Consider the following 18,827-nt stretch of genomic DNA (forward strand, 5'->3'; position numbering starts at 1 on the left):
CTCATATATGAAGTTAAGGTAATTATTATTTGAGTTTCTAAATTACCAATAGTTGGTTTTCATGTGAAATCACAGAACTCAGACGATGCCAGATATGATAAGTTTGGCTCATATATGATTTTTAACCACTTCATAATTTTTATAAGAAATGACCATGAGGATAGAAGTAGTCACCACATTTTTTTTTTCACCTAAGTATACCTGTACTAATTTATATGCACAATAAGCAGCAGGAAAAGATCAAATCTAAAGGGAGAATCCTATATCACTCAGGTATGCGTTTGCCTGTTCACTGTATGTGAACAATTATATGCCCATCTGAGCTGTATAATCACTACAATTGTAGGTGCAACTTACCTAATTGTACATGCTGGCAATTGGCCTAGCTATTTGCATGTGAAGTCATCTTATTTGCATGTGTGATAGTGGCCTCTGCATTTTTAAATTTTCCCCACTTGATTGTGGGGCAAAATGTTTAAGAAAATAGAGCCCTAGGGAGTAAGTCTTGTTTCCATACAAATGTCTCTAACGCTGAAACAAGTTGGGAGAGGTATATGGAAAAGAAACAAAATTATGTCTCCCAGGAATGCTATTGGAAGATTTTCACATAGTGTCACAACATTTTTTATGCAGCAATTGGCAAATGGCACTGCTGCAGGAATCAGCATGAAATAGCCTTTGCAAGAATACCTGTTAAAAAAACATATATTTTAAAAGGAAGGCATGTGAATGTCAGTTCCATTTTCCAACTATTAATCTGATGTTTTAATTTACCAAAAATTTCCAGCCATTGTATTTCTTCACTTGCATCACCTGGCTTTGGCCATCACCAAGGGTAAGCCAGCTGCTTCACAGAAAGCAGTCTGTTTAATTGACTGATTGTACTTTCACCATCTCTGGCACAAATTCTTTTTTCCTTTTACACTCCCACAAAGCAATCTTAAACTCTTACTCTGAGAGGGAAGGTCTTTTGCTTCGTTTATGATTAGCAACCTGTTACTGACTGCTGGAATTTTAGAAAGAACAAGCCTTTATAAAACACCCAGTTTCATAGTCTGGATGGGTAAGAGTCCAAAATAATGATCTAATTCACAGCCTATTGCTTTAAAATGATGCATGATGCTAACTTATCCTTAGATGCAGATTACTAAGAGAGTGTCTACACCATCAAGTGCAGCACAAGAGAGAGCTCCTCAATCTAGTGTCACATGAGCAGGTAAGCCTATAAACATGCTGCAGAATAGACCCAAAGAAGTCAACATAGGACTGCTGCTCCCAAGTTAATCAAGGGATTAATCCTGCTGAGATGTTGTGTTAACACATGACTCCTCAGCAGGGTGGATTTCCCGAGGCAGAGTACAACACTTGTGTGGTGGGGCTGTTTCTGGCACCTAGAGCTTCACAGACATCTTGGCCCTTATTCATAGACTTTAAGCAACCCCAGTGAAAGAAGGGTGTGAATTAATGTTATATTTGATAGTCACTAGTATCTACCACATTCATTCCGAAGGCTTATTTTGCAAACACTAATGACGGATTACACTACCTTACTCTAATTAATGTACAGGTAGCTTAATTTGGACACTTAGTGGATTTCTTCATGATCCCAAGCTAAAGTGCCACGTTGCAGATAAAAGTAGACATTTTGTCTGGTAGTCTTCCTTGAACTTACAAAGTGAGCTTTTGATCACTTTTACTTTGGTCCTTAACTGTTGTTATCCTGTCTATTTAATAAGTATTTTGATGATAAGCACTACTTTAGTAGTTCAGTGAATTAGATCTTATTGCAGCTATACAACATTAATCTTGAACTTTTCAGTATGTATCCAGAAAATACTGCCAGTCATCTCTGTTTGTCAGTTTGCAAGGTGGCTCTTCTCTCTACATAAAACTTGACTAGGAAGACTACAATATTTTCTACATTATCTTGTTTTCTGTTTAATATATGTGGTGTGAAGGATGACAGCTTGTCTGCATCGACCAGCTATGGGAATGGCCTCTGTCCGTTGCTTTCCAAACCAAGCTATTTTCTGTCCTCAGGCCATACCTCATATAACATCTTTTTGAGAATCCAAAGACAGCAGAAAATTATGAAAATAATTTGGCACTTGTATCCTAAAAGCATTTCCAGCTGCCTCTATTTGTCAGCTTTGAAGTCAATCTCAACTACAAAATCAGATCTATAGGTCACGTCACCCACTCCGAGAGCCGAAACCAATGGGAAGGGCTGAGAGAAGGAAATGTATGGAAATTCTTTCACAAAAGACAAATTCTGTCACAGGCAGGCTACAAAAGCCCATCTGCTCTGGTGAGCTGATATGTGGGCATGATCCCCTCTTTGTTATTTATGTGGGGCTTAGCTTCGTAACGTGGAGTGAGAACAATAACCCTGTTCAACACCAGCTGTATAACTTCAGATAGCACTCAATAGCCAATTGAGCAAGACCAATCCCAATCTGTCAGTGTAGTGTGGTCTATCCTCTACCAGGAAGTGTTGTTTTTGGAACAACATAGAGCAGCCATTGCCATTTTACTGTCTACTGACAGAAATTAATAGTGAAGGCCTCATAGAGTAATTTATCAACAGCCGTTTGAATTCACACTTCTTTCAGCCATCGTATCTCCAGACCAGTGAATGGTTGCCTGCCTATTTATGTCAAAATGTCGGTGGAAGGCAGATATTTAGCAGGATCGGCTCCTGGGAGTAACTGATCTCAGCAGCACGGGGTTTGGTTAAACTCCTCGAGGACAGGTTTTGAAAGGGGCTGAAAGGCCCCAGCTCAGGCCCCCGGCGGATTGCAGGCGATGTGTAAACACAGATGCAGTGGACCCTGCAAACACAGCCTGCCAAACAGTGCAATTAACGCTGCACCAGACAAAGTGCTGGGACAAAACCTTCGGATGATGCAAGCACTTTTCCTTCAGTTCAACCATGAGATTTAAGTAAAAAATACAGACACTTTAGCTGACATGAGGAGGAAGTTGATTTTCAGTCTTTGTCCTTTTTTTAAAAGCAACAAAACAAAACAAACACACACACACAAAGCATATTCCCAAAGAGAAAATATGATTGTTTGAAAATCTATTGTTAATTTGGTTTCCTCTGCGGAAAATATCAGGCTCAGATCCCTGTTCCTTCATATCCACAGACAGTGTTTGCAACATAAATGGTATCACCATCCACCTTAAATGACAGTGTAATTCTGCTGGAACACAGTGATACTTCCAGATGTGCCTTATTAGTAGTGACAGGGTGTATACAAAGAGTGCAAGGGTGGCAGTGCCATTTCAGTATTCATAAAGAAAAAATTAACATCAGAATGAAATTCAAGGATACTGTACCATACAAAAGAGGAGGAAAAAAAAAAAAAGGAAGAAGAAAGGAGTTCATGGAGTATTGCTGTTCCTGTGGGAAAAAAAAATATATTATTTTTTGAAGGAAATAAATAAAATTAGGACAATTTTTAATGATCAAATTAATTGAATACTCATATATATATATGATATTGCAAAGAAATATTAATTAAGAATATTCCATTCTCAGATACATAGTGATTCTAAAAGGATTGCCTTTTTAAGAATGCATGACACTTACTTTAAAATACCTTTGTATGCAATAGCTTTGAAAAAGATTAACAGGTTTGTCCATACCATTTTTCTCACAATCTAGCATCACTGGAGAAAAATAGACTTTACACCCTTGCAGAAACTTTGAAAGAACATTTTCCAGTAACAGGCTTTATTTTCAGCAATTTATCTTTTGCCGCTTCCTTTCTTTGAATGTTACTTTTGATGCTGTTTTGTGTGAAGGATAACAGCAAACTTGCTGGAAGAACCTCAAAGGATGTAGGGGGGAGAGAGAAAAAGTAAAAAAAGCTGCCCTGCTTGACAAAGAAATATAGGCTTTCCCATTCTTTCATGCAAAAAGCTGATTTTTTCCAGTATTAAAAAAAAAAAAGGGGGGGGGGTGTCTTATATTTCTGGCAACAGTAACCATAATTTTCATTATTTAATTTCCTAACCACAGCATCAAACCGCCCCCAAATTCAATGAGGATAAGTTCTTTCTTTTTCTTCAAAGGAACTCATTGTATACCTTCAACAGAGAGAAAGGAGGTTTTTTTTTTTGTGTGTGTGTGTGCTTTTTTTCCCTGTAAAACGTGTGATTTTTATTGCAAATCAGAAAGACCATGGAGGACTGGGCTATGAGTCACACCAAAAGCCTGGCACACAAGGAGGCTTCATGATATACTACAGGATCAGGAGCTATAAAAATTCATGCTGCGTACACCCCAATTAATAAGCAGTTTTTCTGGAATCTGATCAGCCCAGGAATGACTGCAATATACTTTTTTCTTAATATAGTATTTGTTTGTGGTTTATAACTCCTTGGGCATATTGGCTTGATTAGGTGCATATTCTTTATTAAAACATGGGATGGAGGACAATGGCAGGCACCTGAGAGAAACCAGGATAGAAACCATCAGACTGGGGCAAACAATGAAGAAACATTATTCTCAATGAAGAATGAATAGGACTTGAAATAGCTTTAGTGAGCCATACACCAATATACCTTAGTAGAAATCAATTGCACTGTGAAAAGATATTAGTTCCTACCTTCCTTTCATCAATGCAAATGCCTGTCCTGAATGCTGTAGAAGGCAAATGTGAAAGTCAGATCCCTGTACTGTGAGGGATGTAGGAGGATCATTCTGTCAGGACACCCTAGCACAACGAGTGAGTTCCAGTTGTGGACATGTGTACCCATACAATCTGTTGGATACTTTGAGACATGATTCATGGCATTTATAGAGAAAATTCTTGGTCACACTGCTCACACATGGGAAATTTTGTATTCCTTGTCTTAAGCTGCGATGTTTTTATAAAATCTACAGGTGTCACCTACTAAATTCAGAGAAGAAACATCACTACAATCTAGTTAGCAGTGTGAAAATAAAAATGCAAATGCACTGCGAGCGTAGCTGTGGCTGTGACTGTGCTGACTCCTGTTATGGACATGAAGATGGCCAGAATGTCATCAGTAGGTGCATTAGGATAAAATACCCGGGACTTTCAGCAATCCTGTGAGATCTCAATTCAATCTGAGTGCTCAGTCTGTCTTGAAATCAGTCAGATTATCCCTGTGTATTTCCTATTTACCTCTTTATTACCTATCATCTCTGTGTACTTTGTAGCAGTGCTTTTCTTAAAGATTTTTTTTTCTTCCCCGCAAGTGGTACTGAACCCAAAAGAGAGCAGTCACTTCTCCCAGTTTCACAAAATGTACCAACCAGGCCTGGTAAATAATGCTGCTCTATTCAGGATGTTCTTTCTCATCCACATGTCTATCTTGCCTTACTGTCAGAGGTTGCACCTCTGTGGTGACACAGGACAGCTACTGGGTGGACATAGATGGGTCACTGTTGCTCCAGATCAGTCTAGTGTCTCAGAATAACTCCACCTTCACTATCAGTTAAGATTAAGGTACTAGGAAAAGCTAAAGCACAGATCTATGTGTTTACATTTGTATAACTATATGCTGATTGATACTGGGTTGGACAGCGGGCAACAGTACCACCTTAAACTAGTATAATTAAACTAGAATTAGTTGCCAGTGCCCTAACTCAGAGACAGCTTTCATGTATTTCTCGTTTTCCTAAAATTATTTTTCCATTGGCAGGATAATATATACATGTAATTACTTCACATCTGAGAAGGAGTTCAAGTAAATATGAATGTATTTCTGGACAATGCTGTTGGAAAAAATGGAACAAATAAGGGTAGACTACAGAATAAGAGACAAAATGTAATGATAAATCTAGGTAAGCAAAACATATTTTATGGGGAAAATTAAAGTTCTTCCCAAGCTAAGTAAGTGATGAGGATGCTGAGTTGGCATTGCTAGTAAAGGAAGGTCAGATCAGATACAGTCATAAAAAGAGCAAAATTTCAGACAAGCAGAAATACAAGAAAACTGGTCAAGATAAGATACAGTTGCTTATATTTTACGAGGCTGTTTTGTGTTTGTTGTTTGTTTGTTTGTTTTTCTTCCACAAAGTTTTCTTAATCCTTGGAAAATCAGTATAATTTCACTCTGTGTTTATTATTGGTCTTTGTTTAATGTTTCTATTTAGCATTGAACAAACCTTTGTGATTGTAGTATCTGATGAGATCATTGTGAAAGAGCTTGTACTTCCACCTGTTTTACTTTTAAGAAAGGGCATTCAATAAACATGGAAATAAAAGGGTCAAATATATATTGATCATAGCTTTGCCCACAACAGATTACAGCAGTTTAGCCATAACACAGTGAGAGATAATGTTTCAAAGGTGTGGAAGACTGCATAAGCTACTTTTTGTCTTGACAATAGACTAATCTGATTTGCAGACCATTCTTTCACGTTTTTGGTGTAACACCTTAGAAAAGAGGCTTTTGGTCTCCTTTTCACTGAAATCCTACCAGTAGGAAGAGGTGAACAGGTTTTTTTGTGCACTTTCCACTGAGATATGTAGGCATAAGTAGAGTTGGGTTGTAGGTTGTTTCAGCTGGTATAGCCTCTCTATGCTTTCTGCATTGAAAATAGGTGTTTATTACTTGGAAACCCAGTGGAGAGCTGTCCTTTAATCATTTAACTGTGGGATCTGACATGTTATAAAATGCACCTGTTAGAGACTGTGCTGGAATTCAATTAGCTCTTATGTGACTTTTGCAGCTGAACTAATGGGTTGAAAGGTTATACTGGGTAAATACAAGATCCAAAATTGATTCACAGGGAAAAAGTCTGGAGAAATGTCAGGATTTTACTTTGTAATTTTGGACATACCATGATAATCACATTGCAATTTTGCTTTAAACAGATAGACCACAAGAGTCATATTGCTTTTTATATTTGGAATTTTCAAAACAAAAGTCTTCTACTTAATACTTTTTGTGCTAAATGTCAGGCACTTCTGAGTAGGAAGAAAAATTACTACAATGGTTATAGTTTTATGAATGGTGACCATTTCTTTCCATTCTTTATGTTATTTGTTATGTTTGACTAGTATGGCTAGACTTAGATTAAATTCATTAAGAAGCTTATTATGACTTGTTATAAAAAGCCATCAGATAATAATTAACATACCTAACATTCATCTGTAAATACATTGTAATAATTTAATAATAAGATAGCATTTGCTTTTATAGCAATATTACTATTAAATATATATGCATATTTACCTGTGTCCACTAAAGATTTTGTAGATTTCTTTCACTTTATGGTTCCATTTGCCATTATCTATATTGGTCTGGTACATGATACTTTTCTTTGTTTTACATAGAAAAAATTGAACTTTTACTGGTTTACTAATATAAATGAATACAAAAGCTAAATTTTAGATTAGCTTCATGTTATATTTTAGAAACTTTTACATTTTATAGATTTTATATCTACTTGCAAGGGATAAATTACACATATTGAGCTTGTAAAATGTGCTTATATAGAAAAAGTATAAAAACAAGATGTGAACATAATACAAAAGATTTTATAAATTACACTAACATTTATACAATTTTCGTTACCTTGTCAGATTTTGTCCAGTTCTCCATCTGTAAAGACTGATGCTAACAAACTTTGGTGTCTTGCTCCAGCCTGTCTGTTTCCACACTAACAGCTCCTATAACTGCACATTTTTCATGAACTATTGTTTAGCTAATCCAGAAACCTGTGATACATTTTGCTTTTTCATGAGGCCTATGACCAGATCTTGCTCTAGAATGGCCATTAGAATTAACCATGTTTCCAAGCAAAACTCCAAGTGCATTTTGCATTAAATAAATAAATATATGGATGCATACTTTATGGTGTACAAACTCGATGGTAACTTTAATTTTCCTCATTTGGGAGGAGCAGTGGAGTGGTGCACTATCCTGGGGAAACTGAATGCTATTGAGCTGTGGTCCAAGCCCTTCCGCCAGCTTCCACTCACCATTTGTCAGCCTCTGCGGGCAGGGAGAGGAAAGAGTTGGATCATTACCCTGCCTCCTGACTGAGTTATATTTTCAATAAGCTTGTTCAAACAAACCACCAACCCATTTTAGCAGAAACCTTCAAAATAAATTCAACCTGAGGCAGAGTCCTGGCACAGAGAATTTCAGCCTAATGGGCTGAACTCTGACAAAGGTGTAAGTGGCTTCTGAGAGAAACATTAGATGTGTTTCTAAATGGGACAGAAAACAAAACAAAACAAAACAACAAAAAAAGTCTAGAGGAATTCGATACATATTATATATCTTGGGTAGGCAGTTTCATTACTGTGAACATACAATATTGAATGAGATGACAGATCTTGTTATCCCCATGCTCTACTTTTTTAGATTAGATATTCATTAACTTATTTATTTTTTAGAACAATACAAAGCCAGCCTGAAGAAGTAATCTTAGCATTTTTTAGAACCATTTCTTTCTCTTTTTTTTTTCAATGTTTTCTTTTTTTGTTATTTATTCAAGTGAAAGATGCTACAGATTTTGACAAGCAAATGATCATAAACTGTGGTTTAGTAGAATGAATGCATCCTTTATGAAGTTTTCTAGTTCTTGAGCAAGAGAAACCTAACATTGCTGCTGTGTACTTTAGCTGCCTCTAGTCAGTGCCTGGAAAGCTGCCACTCCCTGCTGGTTGCTGCTGTGGTTAGTAGCCTAAGTGAGAGTAAAGTTATCAGGCAGCTGGTTTTAACATTAATTAATATATCTTGAACGTCCCTTAACCCACAGTCTTGGAAGAACAGAGCCTACATTTCTATTTGCACGTTTCATAGCACAATCTGCTGGAGCAGATATATATGTTTAAGAACTCTTAAAAAACAAACAAACAAAAAAAACCCTTCAAACTATGATACTTTTCTAATAGATAATTTATTATGTCATTTAATCTATGGTGCATTGTAGAATTTTCTTTCTGGAGCACCACCTATTTATGATACAGATACCTTGTCTGTCTCAGAGCAGGTAACACACCTTCTCAGGCCATGGAGTCTCCTTAAACAATTCAGAGTATGAATAGTAAGACTATCTGACCCATAAAGAATAAACAGGGAGCCCTTGTTGATCATCAAGTAAATATCTTCCTAGGCTATATGTTAACTCTTACTGAAATACAGAACTTAAAAAGAAAACATAGAGCTGAAAGATCAGACGAGCTGCAGTGGAGTCAATTAGATCACTTTTACTACAATGGAAAAAGCTGTAGGGCAAGAATTCATAACAGAAGGAAGTTCAGGATGTTCAGGTTCACAACAGAAAAAAACATTATTTTATCTCTGCAAGCAAGAGAAACCACTTTGAAAATCTGAAGCAGAATAAACCCCCTTTTTTAGAAAAGAAATTATTGAAGAATGACTGATAGAGTGCAAAAATTAAAATAGACATCTATCAGTACCTAGGAAGTGCTTTGATAATTGAAAAATGTAAGTCTTTTATTTCTCATATAAAAATGCTGTCAAATCAGTTTCAACATGCAAATTAATCTCCACTCCATGATCAATAAAAATCTAGGAGATCTTTCTCCTCGCTTGTTCCTTTTTTTTTTTTTTCTTGATGGTTGTAGTTAATTTATATTATGCAAACAGAAGAAACTGAAAGAAACAAAAGCAGCCTCTTCTCCCAGTTTGCTCCAGATGAAAAAGCATAGTGCTATGTCATGCTTCAGGACCCAGGTTTGCAGACAAACATTGCTAAAGTGAAGCAATGTCAATTTCCAGTCTACTTCCAGGTAGTTTTGAAACTCCAGTTAAATACCTGTGTAGTAGCCAAGAAACAATGGGAAGTCTCCATCCAAAGCACAAGGTACACAACAGGTGGACTATAAACTGTACCTGGTTGAAGGATATGTGTATATTTGTAAGGTGCAGAAAGCCAGAAACAGGCAAAGGAAGCAGCAATGAACATTTAATTAGAACAAAGTCAAGAGAGTTGAGTTCTTTTGGACACAGCATTTTTTGTCCAGCAAGAGGTGAATTTATGGGCAAGGAAACAGGTTGCTTCTATTAGTTTCTGTGGAGAGCAGAGAGACAGAGAATTGTCCATTTTCTGTGATGGAAGAGAAAAATGCCAAATAAATACCTGGCTCACCCCATCAGGTTATTCTACCAGTACCCAGCAAGAACCATCTCTTGTCATCTGAGCCAGAAAAGCAATGGATCATTCTTGGGTTGCCAGAGGGCTGGCTCTGCACCTTGTACAGCACCCCATGAAACAGCACAAGCCCAACCCTGGGCCAAATTGATGTGGCAGCATCAGGATGGGGTTCCTTATCTCTGGGAAGTGGATCTTTCCATCTGGGTGCCAATGGAGAGCACTGTTCCCTCCTACCTGCCCACAGGCCCTGCTGTTCCTGCCTTTTTATGAGGTGTGACTGCATTTGGGCTTGCAGATTCACTGTTTCCTTCAAACAGCAGTGGAGAAAGGAAGCTACCTCACCATCACCCAGCACAGGAGGAGCTCTCCCAGCAGTTGAGGTTTTCCAGGATATGCTTTTGGGCTGTGTCTTAAGAGGCTTCAGGGCAGGTCCTCATCTGGTGTATATTGTCAGCCTTGTCGCAGCCAAGTCAGCAGAGATCTATCAAATTTGCACCGCCTGAGAAGCTATTTCTCTGGTGACAACCCAGCGTGGTTGGGCCTGCTTTGTGTTAGGAGGTGACTGGCTCGACCTCTGGGGAAACCTCTGAACACAGCTCTCGTTTTACATCTGGGAAAGTTTCTTTGAGGTTCATATTAGTGTTGCCACCACAAGAAACTGTCTGACTTCAGGGCAGGAACACATGTTCACCTTTTAAAGTCCTCATCGGGGTTTCTAAGAGAGCAGAAAAGTGGCAGAATATTTTAATATCCAGTGGAGAAGATGTCTTAGCAGCTGCCAAGTAGAAGCAGTTGACATTGCTTGGAAATGGGCACAAATATTGCTTTTGCTCATTCCTCTTCCCTCCCTTGGCAGACAGAACATAATAAATATAGTGGTAAGAAACAAATGGTCTCCCCCGCTGCTTTACTAGAAACTGGAGTGTCAAGTCTTCCTCTACTGGATAAAAAATAGAGTGGGCAAGATGTGACAGGATTTCTAAAATAAGCTTTGCAGAAACAAGGTAGAGTGCCTCACAACCGGGATATGAGCAAGAGGGTGGATGTGACTGGAGAGGTGTGGGGCGGTGAGGTAGAAGGCTCTGTAGAGGAGTAGGAAGAGAAAAACCATGAGCACTTGATGCAGAGCAGCAGTATTTAAAGTAGCACTTTGAGGGGTGTTTGTTTAGGAGGTCTTCTGATACTGCTGCTGGATTTGTATGAATGTATTATCATAGTAATAGATTATGTTTTAATTCCCTGTAATGTGCCCAGTCCTGTGTAAGGCACAGAAGTAAATTTCACTCCTGTGCCAAGCAGCTAGTTGTGTGGCAGTTTTAAGACATGTTCAGAAGGGTGATGTGACTCCTGGCTGCACTCCCTGGGGGATGCAAGACCTGAATGCAGTTTTGTGCCTCCCCTGTCCCATGGCTTCCTGCAGGAGGAAGGACTCCTCTTGCGGAGGAGGAACACAGCCTCCCCTGCCCCTGGCAAATCTCATTACAAACAAAAAGTGTGATTCCCAAGCTTCATCCTTTAATTTAGAACCAGACAAATAGGATGGAGACCCCTCACAGGCTGAGAAAAACCTTCAGCTGGTGCAGGTGGTTGGAATCTCACTGATTCTAGCTAAGCTGTCTCAATTTACCCATCAGAGGTAAGAAAAGAATGGTGACACCTGTCTTCACAAGAAGAAAGTTACTTTTTTCTTCCACATCTACACCTCAAGTATAGACACCATTTTTGTAGAAATGATCAGGAGAACTACTCTGCCCTCAATTTTGATATCTCCATGCCAGACTGGCATGCAGCAACCAGAGGAGTGATGGCAGAGATGATGCTGGTCACCACAGAGCATGCCTAAAGAGAAGACTCCAGGGAAAAAGTACATTAACTGTGACCCAACAGCACTGTGCCAGTGCTTGTGTTGAGACTGTGATGAGTACACTCAGGGCAGATATCTTATTCCTAACATTGCACCCCTGCTCAAAACTTTATTTGCTCTAAATACATTAAAAGGCAATCTAAGAAAGGAAAAAAAAAAAAAAGAGAGAGAGAGAAACTGAGCAAGAATGCTAAATCAGTGATGCAGTGATGTAAATCAGTGATATACATCCCTACCAAGTATTTAAGGCAAACTCAGAGCTACCAAACAATATACAGTTTAGATTGAGTAGCCAGACTGCAGTGTGCTACTAAAGCACCCAAACCAATGAGCGGACAGTTCCTATGGTTAAATTACCACATCAAAGGAGTTTAGGAAAATACCGCCACATCACATAGAGGAAACTCGCAGCTGGGGATTTGACGCCTGCATTTGAATGAATTCAAATATTTAAAACCAATTTAGAGAAGCAGTGATTAACAGCAATCCTAATTCAAACATGACTTTGGAAGAAAAAAGGGGGGTGCTTCCCTCTGGGTGTTGTTCTAGAAGCTGCAGAATGATTCTGGGAGCTGTTGGACGTAGCCCATGCATGAGTCAGAGCACAGTCACATAGGCAGCTTTTGCACTATCCAGCCAAGGAGAGGAGTCTTAAGTAGGTTAGCAAAAGGCACCTGCCTAGCTGGGTGAAGAAGCTGTGCTCTCTTTCAACATAGCAAACTATCTGGAGTAGCTACTTTGTGGAAATGTGTCCACAAATATCATATTGATGTCCAAGAAGGATTTACAGTTATCAAAAAGAAAAGCTCTCTACACGTATTTTCAAGGTTTTCTGTAAAGAATCAACAAAAAGGGAAGGTGATGTGACATCATACAGCTAAAATCTTTTAATAGCCTTATTGGTTGTAGTCGGGGTGAGTGACCGGTAAGATGATCCTCTAGACACACTATTTTGGAAACTTTTTGGTCATCTACTGTGTAGCCAGCAGATTTAGGTCCAGTGATTAAATTACTGCGGGCTTTTGTTTTGCAGTATGTGCTCCTCAATATATCTTTCAGGGTTAGCCATGTGCCTAGGGGTTTGTAACCAAATTGTGATTCTCTTTCTTGCTTTCAGAGGTTTCCTTTCGGGCTGCTGGCCCCAGCAGCCAGCTCCCTGCTTATTTCAAATGACCGCATCACTCAGCAGAGGCTGAAGAGAGCAGACAAGTCAGTTAGTGAGTGGGTTACAACGAATCAAAATGTACATTTCTTCCTCTAAGGCAGAGGATTTTAGTTGTTACAAAACATTGGAGTACTACTGCTATTTTGGGCCTGGAGAGTTATGGGAGCTCAAGCAATTCTTTGCATAGATGCTTTTTCACCAAAGGCAAAGGCAGACTTTAGAAAGCAGCAGGGCATAATAAGGAGTTTTCATAGTTTTTTTTGTTTGTTTGTTTGTTTTTTTCCCTGAGTTGCAGACTGCAAAAAGAATTATTGCTTCAGACCCAGTCAGAATAATTTGTGTAGCTTTCTTGGTTTCCTTACTGTTTAGCTAGTAGATCTTAGAGCTAGTGATTTAATTGTGGTGGACTTCTGTTTGTGTATGTATTGTGGTTTATTCCTATAATTTGGTTGCCATTCTGCTAGGACTATGCTAAGAAAAACATTGTGTATTTTTTTTTTCCATCTAAACTGCTTCAGTAATTTTTCTTCCTGAAAATGTTAATACCTACTTGCTAAATATGACGTTCACCTCCTCAAGTGAAAGGATAAGCTGAGGTCAATGGAGTTTGCAGCAGCTGAATATCTGGTCCCTGACATAAAAACAGACAAAAGGAAATACTGTCCAAAGCTGACTTCTCTATTACAGTGCTTCAGCCTGTTAGAAATAATGATATCGGGATTTATTTATTTATTTTCCCAAGACAAGCAAATGCAAGAAATAAATAAGCATGCAAAGTCTGCTTGCCAGGTTATTCGTGTTTCAGAGTTCTGTTATGTCCTGCTGCAGAGTCTTTCCTTTTGCTTTGCTAAAACATCAGAGTGTAGAGGGTGACCCTGTGCACTTGTTTCAGATGAGTGTAAACAGAAGATGATATTACTTGTTGGAATGAAGTGGACTATCCCATGGAGGAGAATAATAGCTGTCTCCTAGTGCTGTTTTTCTCAAAAAGACCAGCGAGAACTTAAAAGTTGAAAGACCCAAGAAGAGGGCGAAAGTTGATTACTTTAAGGATTAAACTGTTACCCTGGTGAAGTCAGCAAATACTGTTTCTAAGCAATGATTTCAGTGTCTCTGGAGCACTGTGAATCTGAACTATGTGATTGGGAATGTATTTCTTAAAGATATAAATATAATTTTATTAGTTTTTGAAAATGTTATTTGGTGTTTTGACTTCAGTAAAGACATTCTGGAGTGGTGTATAAAAATAAGCTTATGCAGACATTTTCACCCACACGTGTGTTTGTAAAATATGTAAAAGGCTAAAAGTATGCCACTAAAAAAATTATAAAGCTCTTAAATTTGCATCAAAATGTAAGGAACTGTATTCTGTCAAAAAACATACTTGCACTTGGTGTGGATTTTTGCCCAATTATCCTTCCTTGGAATTCCTTGAAAGAGGCAGAGGAAAGCACTGTTGCTCTGGTAGCTTCTGGTTAGGTAGGGAGGTATTTTTCACAAAGTCTTGATTATTATTTCATCAAGAAAGTAGGTAGATATTAAAGGTTACCCAGATGGTTTATATATTACTATAATAATCTTGTTCATAGAAACTCTCTCAAAGAAAATAATTAATCACAAACACACTGTGATCCCCCTAAAGCAGTGACTGTTTTAAGTTGAAATCCCATAATGGCTATGACCTCTAACCCTGATGTAACTGTTTCTATCCTAGCTACTAAAGTGGCTGCTCATGAAAGGCCATCAAATACAGAAGTAAATGCAAAGGTTAACAAAGTTAGTGGACCAAACAAACTTGATACTGGGAATGAACTTTCACATGTAGCAAGAAAATAAACACCACTCTCCCAGACTGATCTACACAGGAGGTTTGAGATGCCAAAATATTAAATGTTATTAAGCGCATAATCTCTATTTTACAGATAAGTGTTTACTCTGGGGGTAACCATCCTTTCATATTGATAAAAAGTCCTCATTCAAATTAATAAAAAAAAAGTTCATGCACTAGTGTGTTTTCAATGACATTGGTTTTGCTCTAGATGCCAAGTAACTGGTAATTGGTTTGAGAAAGAGAGGGGGTTGCAGTGAGGTGTGCAAATCTTAGGCTTTTTTTTTGTGTGGCCCAGCTACTAACACGTCATGTCATTTTTAAACCCCTCTTCAAGGTGTAATCTTTGCATCATATTCTGTTTCAGGAATCTCTCTTTTTAAGGGTTGGTTATTTTTTTTTGAAATTTTAATATTCTGTTACCCATCATAGGTGGGGAAAATGTCATTTACCTCTCTATTGCATTGTTTGTTGTAGCAGGTTTTATTTTATTTATTTATTTATTTATTTATTTGTTGTTGTTGTTTCAGAAACACAGACTTCTATGTGATGCTTTACCAGCTGAGTTCAGCACAACAGGACTTTGTGGTTACTCTGCACCAAGCAAGGCGGTAAAGGAATAAACTATGGGCGTGTTTGCACGTGGCCATGCACCAGTAGACAGAAAAGGCCTCTTTTGTATGTACAAAATAGTGATTTCTGTTGTTTTTGAGGAGCACAGAGAAACCATTTCTACACACAGGGCAGTGCAGGATTCAGTAGTCCAAAACTTGTAGCCCTCACTGGTGCTGGAAGAGGAGACATCCACCAGTACTGGGGTATCTGTGGCTGCTGCCCTAACTTCTAGCTGCCTGCAGCATCCTTTGGTGGGGATCCAGACAACTTCACTGACTTTACTAGCACTGCACCTCCTGACTTCAAAAACACAGTTCTACCTCCTGACTCTGCAGTGGTCCTTAGCATTAGGAGGAAGGCTTTTTTTTTTTTTTTTTTTTTTTTTCACCACTGTGATCCTGTGAACATGCCAGGAAGCTAGTCCCAAATTTAAGAACAAAAAAGGTAAATAGTTTTTACGAGTTATGAAAAGGAAAACAAAAGCTTTCCCCTTAATTTAATCAGCTTGGTATCCTAAGCCCCAGTCAGAAAAGAACATTTTTGGGTTCACTGTGGAATAAATAATTCAATGATGAAAAGGGAAAGAAATGTTGATTATATATAAAACTTGACAGTAGGGGAAACTATTTCCCTGGCCTACAAAGTCATTTTTCAGGTAGATCAAAAAGAGTTATTTAGTTCTACACAATTTCCAGTTTTAACAACATTAAATACCTTTTCTCCAGTTAGATATCAGTCTTTGAAGATTTTGAAATTGTTATTCCTGTGGGGAGAAGGATATTGAATAATTCCTACCAGTTATGAAACTCAATATTCTCCAGATGGTTATTGAGACAAGCTTTTATACACCATTGTAAAATGGGTTTAAAATATCCTGTGCTGTGATTGACTAAACAAGTCACATGGCTACTGCATACAAGCTTGAACTTCTTTTTCAACTAGATGACCTTATTAAAAGCATAAACAAAAATGGTACTTAAAGGCTGGTTTTAGAGGAACAGCTATAAATCTTAAATTTATTGTAGTACTGTTCTGTTCTTTGCACTAAAAAGAGAAAAAAATCTAGGAAGGCTGTTCTGGGTACAAAATTATGCCTTTAACACTGGATTGGTTAAAAGGATGTTTCCATACATTTTAACACTCCTCTAACTTTTCTTTTAAGTGATTTTTAAAATCATTTAAAAACATATTTAAAAGAAATGATATGCACTCACAAGATAAGCAATGTCTGGGTCACGCCAGAACTTGAAGAGGCTAATGTGATGGAGCAAAATCGCAATGCAAAACCTTCACGCTCATATGTGCTCTAGTGCCCAATTGCACCACAGTGGTAAACAAGAACTTTAGAAAAGACCCGGCAACCCACTGTAGGATGGACAAATAATCCCAGGAACAGGGATCTTACCATCTAACCGGAGAAGGCAGAAGGAATCTACCATGGATAGCAGTGGTTGTTTGGCTGGGTTGGCCTGGTACAAGGGGATTTCTTGTCCATCTGGCTGCTAAATTTCTCCCTTTCTTCTTGTGCTTTCCATTGGGTGGATGTGCCTTCCTGGGATGGGTGCAATCCCCCTGCTCTGACACCAGTTCTCTACCTATTACACAGACAGAGACAGCAGCACAAGCCTGAGCAAACAAACCAGAAACAAGGGAATTCCATGGGAGAATTGCATGTGTAAGTGCAGACCATTTTTAGCATTGAGAATGATTCTGTCACATACTCCTGATGATGAATGAAACCCTGGCATTTCCATTGATGGGATCCAACACTTTCCCCTGTCACTTTTCCATTGCACATAGATTATGACAATGACAAGTTTAGAGATAAACATTAATAAAAACAGCTTCAATACAAAGCATGGTGATTAGAAACATTCAGGGACTTGTTTCTTTAAGAAATGTTTTTACATGAAAGGGAAACAGGAAGGCATATAAAGAGGTTGAATCTGGTACCATGCTTAAAATGAAGCTGCTGAGATTTTTTTTAAGCAACTTTATTTTTCCCTCTTCAGCAAATATTCCAGTTGTAGCATAACTCAACTCACTTATCAACACTTATTTTTTTTAGCTTATTTAGTGTTCCTGGGTTTCAGAGTTTCAGTTTAATATTGTTAACAGTCTTGGTAAAAAATCCAGGATTACTGTGTATTTGAACACCTGCAAAGTTCATTTAATGACTGGAATAGCAAATGTTGCAAAATTCAAAATATATTTAACATATTTGTAGTTTAAACATTAACCACAGCTGCTTAATGCTGTTCAAGAGGCTTGGAATGTACATATTTTATACATCCCAAGAAATATCTGTGATTGATGTCTTTTCATGTCAACCGTTTGATTTGCTGAAAGACAGAACTAAAAGTATAGCAGAAAGGGGCAAGCTTAGGAAGAGCTGCCAGGCCAGAAAACTTCTTTATTTAAAAAAAAAGAAATTATAAAGTTTGGCATGTTTCTGAATCTTAATTGAATTCAGTGGGATATTGGGGGTTGGGGAAGGTGGGGGAGAGAAAATGAAAAGAAAAAAAAATATAAGAAAAGCAACAAGAAAGAGCAAAACTGTTTTATGCTGATGGATTGACCCATCATTCTGCCACGTCTAAGAGATGCCTTATACACAGTTCTGAGTACTTGGTGTACAGGTATTTCACACAGCAAAATTTTTCAATGGATTATTCACAATTTTTTTCAGAGAAACCCACTTTTCTATGATCATTGGCACTGACAATATTGTCGTCCATACCAGATTCGATCATTAAGCCAGATGCATTACATTCAATTTTATTTTTCATTCTGAGCAACTGGTTCTCCTCATATTTATACTAGCTGCGACTCCTGCAAATCAGATTTCACTTATTCTTGATTTATTTGTGGGAAAGAAGTAAAGCCTATAAAAGTTCAATTACTTTGAACATTACTTTTCAATATTGGTAGATATGAAATATTTTTGTCAAGTTTTCTAGTATTTTCAACCCTAACTAAAACTATCACTATGTACAAGTTCTATAACATTTAATTTTCTAGCAACTTTTGGTCTTCATCTCCTAACAGCCACTGGAGTAATAGGCAGAGATAGAAAGCCTGCAAAATATGCTGCACCTTATTCTCTTTAGTTTTACATAGGCTACTTCCCAATTTCTTTACTAATTAACAAAATTCATAGACATTAAGCTGAATTTGCTGGCAACCAGGGTATATATTATATTTCTAGATATAAAGTGTCTGTTTAGAGTAAAGGAAGTAT

General features: G+C 37.9%; 1 long non-coding RNA gene across 1 annotated transcript in view; it reads right to left on the reverse strand.

Moving 5' to 3' along the window:
• LOC308190404 overlaps window positions 1-18,827 on the reverse strand; it is a 30,973-nt gene that overhangs the window by 11,563 nt on the left and 583 nt on the right. Inside the window, exon 2 of the long non-coding RNA XR_013947157.1 lies at window positions 16,992-17,181. This is a non-coding gene — a long non-coding RNA (uncharacterized lncRNA). The remainder of the gene's footprint in view (window positions 1-16,991; window positions 17,182-18,827) is intronic.

Source organism: Anser brachyrhynchus (assembly GCF_964034855.1).
Source record: "Anser brachyrhynchus genome assembly, chromosome: 2".
Taxonomy (NCBI): domain Eukaryota; kingdom Metazoa; phylum Chordata; class Aves; order Anseriformes; family Anatidae; genus Anser; species Anser brachyrhynchus.